A 6,000-nucleotide genomic window follows, 5' to 3' on the forward strand; every position below is an offset into this window, starting at 1 on the left:
GGCACCCTGCGCCCAGGCTGCTCTCCGGAAGGACCAAAAACCCCCTTGCAAATCCCTTGGCACGGTGCTTCCTCCCTGACCCCAGCCTCGTATGGTGCAGCTGGTGTGAGCTCCATCAGCTCTCACAGAAACAATGGGAAGGTTTGGGGCTCCTCTGATCTGGGGAAGTGCCCTTCGCCCATAAGGTGCAAAGAACATGGGGCCTCGGAGGCATCCGAGGGCCCCACATCATGGTGTGGTCCTTGCTGACCCTCTCTCAGGCTGCTTTGGCAGAGGTGGGGCTGTGACGCTCCTTCTCCATCCCGATACCCATGTCTGCAGCACCATGGGACAGAAGAGGAAGGTGGAAACGGATATTTTTGTTCCCCAAGAGGTCTTGCCTTCCTTCTTCAATGTGGGGCTCCTTGGTAGCTCCTGCCCTCAGTTCAGAGGCAGGTAGAAGTGAGCAGGGTTGATCTGATGCAGAACTGATCACGTCTTTTACTGGCTCTTAAAAAAAAAAAATTAAACCTCAGTCCCTCATTGGAAATGTGTTTCTAGCTGCTTGCTACTTATCGTCACCAAAACTAGATGTAACATTTTCTGGCATCCCGTTAAGGCAGAAGTAATTGGGCTTGTACAAATTTCCCAGTTCTAAGGGGAATTATTTTAAGAGTATTTACAACTTTTTGGTAAGTTATAAGAGTCTTCTGTTCCCCGCAGACGCCGCAGGGCTGCCCGGCAGAGCAAAGACTCCTTTGTGCCAGACAGGCTTGGGCTCTCAGTGCCACAGTGTGCACCACCCGACCCGACACCTCTCAGCCTGACAAATCTCACCAGCAAGGGACCAGGGCATTTCCACCCCCTCCCGGCACCCATCCCTGGGGAGGACATGAACTCCGGGGGACGTCGGTGCTGCTGGCTGCTCCCACGGTTCATGAGCGTGTCCAACGCCTGCAAGCTTCTGACTCATGTCTCTCCTCTGGTCTCTCTCTGGAGACGTCGAAACTCTATCCATCTCAGCTGCCTTATAGATAGCGGCTCTCAGTCGTCAAGGTTACCGGTCCCTCTGCTTTAATTAAGCGTAGAGACATGGCACGGGGTATCTTCAACAGCTGGGGAACAAGAAGAGCATTGGGCTGGCACTCCCAGGCGGTTTGTGAGCAGCATGATAAACCTGGGCAGATGAGCCCCCCTGCAGGTCACTGCTATTACTTTAGCTGATCTCTGCACTCATTAGGATTATGATTAACACACTAATGAGGCACCTTCGGCTCCCCATAGCATGGAAGGGGTGGCTGGGAGCAAGAAAAGTGACTGCATCGGTGTGACAGTGCCTTTGCAGTGACACTGCTGCTCTCCCACCCTGGAGAAGGGAGGAAAAACAAGGGGCACTTTAACATCCCACTGGTGCACTGACACTTTCTCATGGAGTGAGCAAAAATATTCCCCTCAGATACCAGGCAGCAGCCCCCTATGTCCCTGTGGGCTATATAGGGGCTCTGACTTGCTCAGGGGGTAGTCGCCTTGGACTATTCTCGAGGAGGACTGAAAACACCCTTGCAAATCCATGCAGCGTGTAGGTCAGACAGGTCTGGGTAGCGATGAGAGTTGAGGACTTAGAATAACTTCTGAAAGAAAGTTTTGTGCTCGAAAAACACAGCATCGACTTCTGCCAGTGTCACACTCTCTCTTGCAGTGGCTTTATTCAGTTCCCGTCCTTTTGTTTCTGGCTGGTGGCCAAAGCACAGAGCAGGCCAGAGATGATAATGTTGATTATGTTAATTTAATAGGAAGAAGCAGATAATAGGAAGTGAGTGGAAAACAGTGGCAGCAAAAGGGCTGAGGGGAAGTGAGGGTATAGGTAGGAGGGAGAAAGATGTTGGCCCTCGATAGATGTGTAAGCTCAGTGCTTGGGCTGTGTCCCCCAGCCTGGACTACGACACGGGTTGAGCGTCCCCTGAGCGAGCAGAGCAGCGGCACAGCTTTGGTCCCACTGCCACCATCACCCCAGCGCGGCCCTGCACAATCTGAAGAACGATCACCTTTTTCACACAGCCCAGAGGTGAGTGGTCGCAGCAGCGGGAGCCCTGGGCAGAGGGATGGCAGCTGTGGCCAGCACTGCTGGGACGTGGGTGGTTCACCTGGTTCATGTAAATAAATCATCCCACTTCTTGCGCTTCGGCCTCTCTGTCCTCTGCCCTTCGCCACCGGGCACCGGGAGCACCGCTGGTGCACATCTCACCCTGCCCTTGCAGAGAGCTCAGCGGATCCCAGCCTGCCCCGTGCCACCTTGCAAACCTGCTTTTTCAGGAGGGCTGGGCATGATCAGAGTTCATCTTGGGCCAATATATCACCCCCAGACGGCTGCTTTCTCACCCTCCAGAAACACTTCACTGTGGGATGGAGAGAGGGGCTCCTCTGAAAGGGAGACGAGTCGGCACCTGAAGGGACTTCTAGTTCTCAAGGGAGCTGGTAGCCAACTGACTGGAGCAGAAGAGCTAATCCAAGGTGAGTCATTCCCCCCCCTCCAAGGCTGAAGCATTAAAACAGTTTTTTATGAAAGGCAAATTAAATCCCACAAGCCAGAGCCAAGAAAAAAGAATTTATCAAAGAGCAGGAGATGCTACTGGGTGACTTGCAGGCAGACAGAGGGAGCATTTGCTCAGCAGCCCGGGATATTACATCTCCTCTGTTGCTCCTCCAATGCAAAGAGCACTGCCGTTCATCTATTTTTAATAACAGTGAAGCAGGCAGTGAACCTGACTTCAAGGCTGGGAGCTTGTCTTCTTCCCCCTGTGTATCTGTTCTGACTCATCTTCCTTTCAAGGGCCCTTCACAGCTTTGGAACCCAGTGAAGGAAGAAAGGAAAAACAAAACGGAAGAAAAAAAGCAGATCAGACAGCAAAGCGTCAGAGACAGAGAACTGTTCTGGGAGAGGAATAATAAACACTGGGACTTCACTGGCTCAGGGAGCTGGGAAAAATGAAGGGGCTGGGAGACCTGAATGTATACAGGGTCATGCTGATCCGAGAGCGGGATCTCTCAGACAGCTGAGCAGGGATCTGGTAGCAGCTGGATGCTTGTATGTCTTGAAGCTCTGCAGAAAGCCCAGGCTGGAGGAAGCAGGGGCAGAGCTGAGGGTGCCCAAGCCCAGTGTGGCCAGGGGGAACAAGCTGAAGAGCTCCTCTGTAGCAGAGGTCTCCAATTTCAGTGCCACAACAGGTCTCTGCACCGTTGTAATTGCAGAGGTAAGGGCAGCAAGGGTCAGGAGTGTCATCAGAGGAGGGAAGGCTGCTGCACAGCCCAGGGAGGCAAAAAGCCGTGCTTTCATCCCTGAGAAGACTTGGCTTAGCTGGGGTGAGAGGACGGTGCACCAGGCAATACAGGACACTTTTGGGCCTTGGCATGGGGCAGGAGAGGTGGGACTGATGGCCATGTGGGCTGGTGGCCTCGATGCTCAGTAGGACTGCATGGTCTCTTTGGGTGTCCACCATGGTCCAAGCTAGTGCAAGCTGTATTTCTGCACTCTGGTGGGTGTTACTGTGAATACACCTTTGTCAGATGTTTAAGGTTTTCCCCTACAAAATTGGTATTTTCGTATCAGACAACCCAAAAACTCAGGGGCTGCTGAGAGGAGACACGCCCCAGGCCTGCCCCGAGCACTGGGGTCTCACCCTTTGCCCCTCAGCTCCTAAGGGCTGGCGCATGGTCTGATGGGCTCTCCCCAGGGCTGAAGCCACCCAGGCACAGTGATACGGGGTCAGTCCTGGCTCACCGTCCCGGTGCTTGCACAGCCTCATGGCTGGGAGCATCGTGGAGCAGGCTGGAGCAAGCCGGCTGGCTCTGTGCCGCTCCATGCCCACGGTACCACCAGGAGCTTGGCTATAGCCATGCCACGGCACCGTTGCAGTGTGGACTGGCTCTGAGTTGAAGCCAGGACAGCAGATGGCCATGATGAGCAGGCAGGGGAGCACAAGACCATGGCACCGGTCACAGCATGGCAGCTGCCTAAATGGGGATATCCATCTGCCCCAGCACAAGCCCTCTCTGGTTCCTGAGGTAGGGTGTCTGGGGCTGCTGCCAGCCTCCCGCCTGGGCTCTGCCCAGCCTCCTGGAAGAGGAACACGGAAGATGCTCTGACAATCTCGTCCTCTGGCATGGTTGCCAGGTCTCGTGCAGGGATGCGCGGTGCCAAGTTTGGGCTGACACGGCAGCATGGCTTTGTGCACAAGGACATGCTGGTTGCCTTGTCCGCACCAGTGGTGAGACAGAATCTTTAACCCTGTTCTTCATCGGCAGGCATGTAAATCCTCGCCCAGAGGACAGCGTGCAGGCAGCTCCCACAGAGCCCTGCTTGCTGCCAGGAGGATGGTCATGACATGACAAGGAGCATGCAGTCCAAGAGCAGCCCCAGCTGTGCCTTCCCCTGCTCAGAGCGGAGGGAAATGGCCTCTCACCCATGAGCAAACCTCACCTTGGGCTGCAAAGGCCACCTGCAAGGCTGGCTGAGGGAGGTGTGGGTGGGAGGATGCACTGCCAGGGGAAACCATTAAGATGCTTTTTGAAATCTAGGTGTGTCTGAAAGCCTAAAGGGATCATTTTTCATGGCTGTCCTGTTAAATGCCCACTGAGGAAAGGAGCTAGAAAAGGGACAGCTTTGACATTAGACAATTCCAGGCAATTCCAGGCAGTCCCCCTGGGACCCTCTCCTCTGGCTCCAGTGACATGACTCCAGATTTCCACTGGTGTAAATCAGAGCAGAATTTGACCAATCCTATCTAAAGAAGATGTTTTTCCTCGATGGGTTTCATGACATAAAGTATTTCATGGGTTAAATCACTAAAATGCCCAATCTCATCACAGTGCTGTGAAGTTGGTCCCCTGGGAGGGGAGAAAGACAGTCCCTGTTGCCTGACACTTATTTAATTTTGGAGCCCACAAAACCTCTCTGTTGGGGAAAACACCTGCTCTGCTACAGCGGAGGCAAAAGTTGCATGGCTACATCGCAGCATCTTTCTCCTTGGGAAGGAGAAACGTCCCAAGCTTCTCTCCTCTGGAGCATTTCCAAAGCCCAGAGGAAGGGAATTTCCCCTCCTGCCTGCTCTCACCCAACTTCTCTCATGCCTATTTTTATTGCCACCCTGTGAGTTAACCCTTGGCTGCTCTTTTGCCAAACCGGTTACATTCAAAAAGCCAAAGCAATCTGTCTGGGGAAGTGAGTCTATCTGAGAGCAGAGAGGAGCAAACCGCAAGCCGCAGAGCTGTTTTTTGGAGTGGCTGATCTTTGCATGGGGCAGCAGCCCGGGGGCAGCTGGAGGGGAGGGGAATACCCGCCGTGAGCAGAGCTTCCTGCGGTATTTACGGGCTGCATGACCCTTCTGGGATGCAAGAGGGAGATTGTTAGAACGAAGTATGCTGTGACATCTGCAAGACTTTGCCTTTGATGAGTCTCTTTGATGAGTCTTCTAATACAACGTTCATTTTCCTCTCTCCGGGAAACAGAGGAAGACTACAAAAGCCACTCGTCTTCTGCAGATTTTAAAGCCATGGATTTGCTAGGGTACTTCTGCCAGCTGCGAGGAGGGACGGGGGACTTTCTCAGACAAAGGTTCTGCTGTTGATGTACGTACACACGTGGTCACCAGCAAAACACATGTTTTTTTCCGCTTTCAAAATGTAGGCCTTGCCTTTGAGATAAAGCTGTAGGAGGAGTCATAAGACTATCTTATTTCCCTCTCAAAACAGGGGTGATCTATGAGATACATCACAGGACCTCATGCAATGTTATATGAAACACAGCATGAGTGTTTCCAGCTGAGATTTAACGTTACTGAATCACACTGGCATATTTTAATGATGTTACTTTGCACCAGCCCACGAGATAAATGCTTATTCCTGGATGTTGCCAGTAAGACATTTGCAGGCCAAAAGCAGAGACAACGTATATCTTGTTTGGGAGACAGAAAAGAGGTGAAATTTGTGGTGGGGAACTGGGGAACGATAATTCTTTTGCTTTAG

The sequence above is a fragment of the Ciconia boyciana genome, chromosome 7 (genome assembly GCF_034638445.1).
Source record: "Ciconia boyciana chromosome 7, ASM3463844v1, whole genome shotgun sequence".
NCBI lineage: Eukaryota > Metazoa > Chordata > Aves > Ciconiiformes > Ciconiidae > Ciconia > Ciconia boyciana.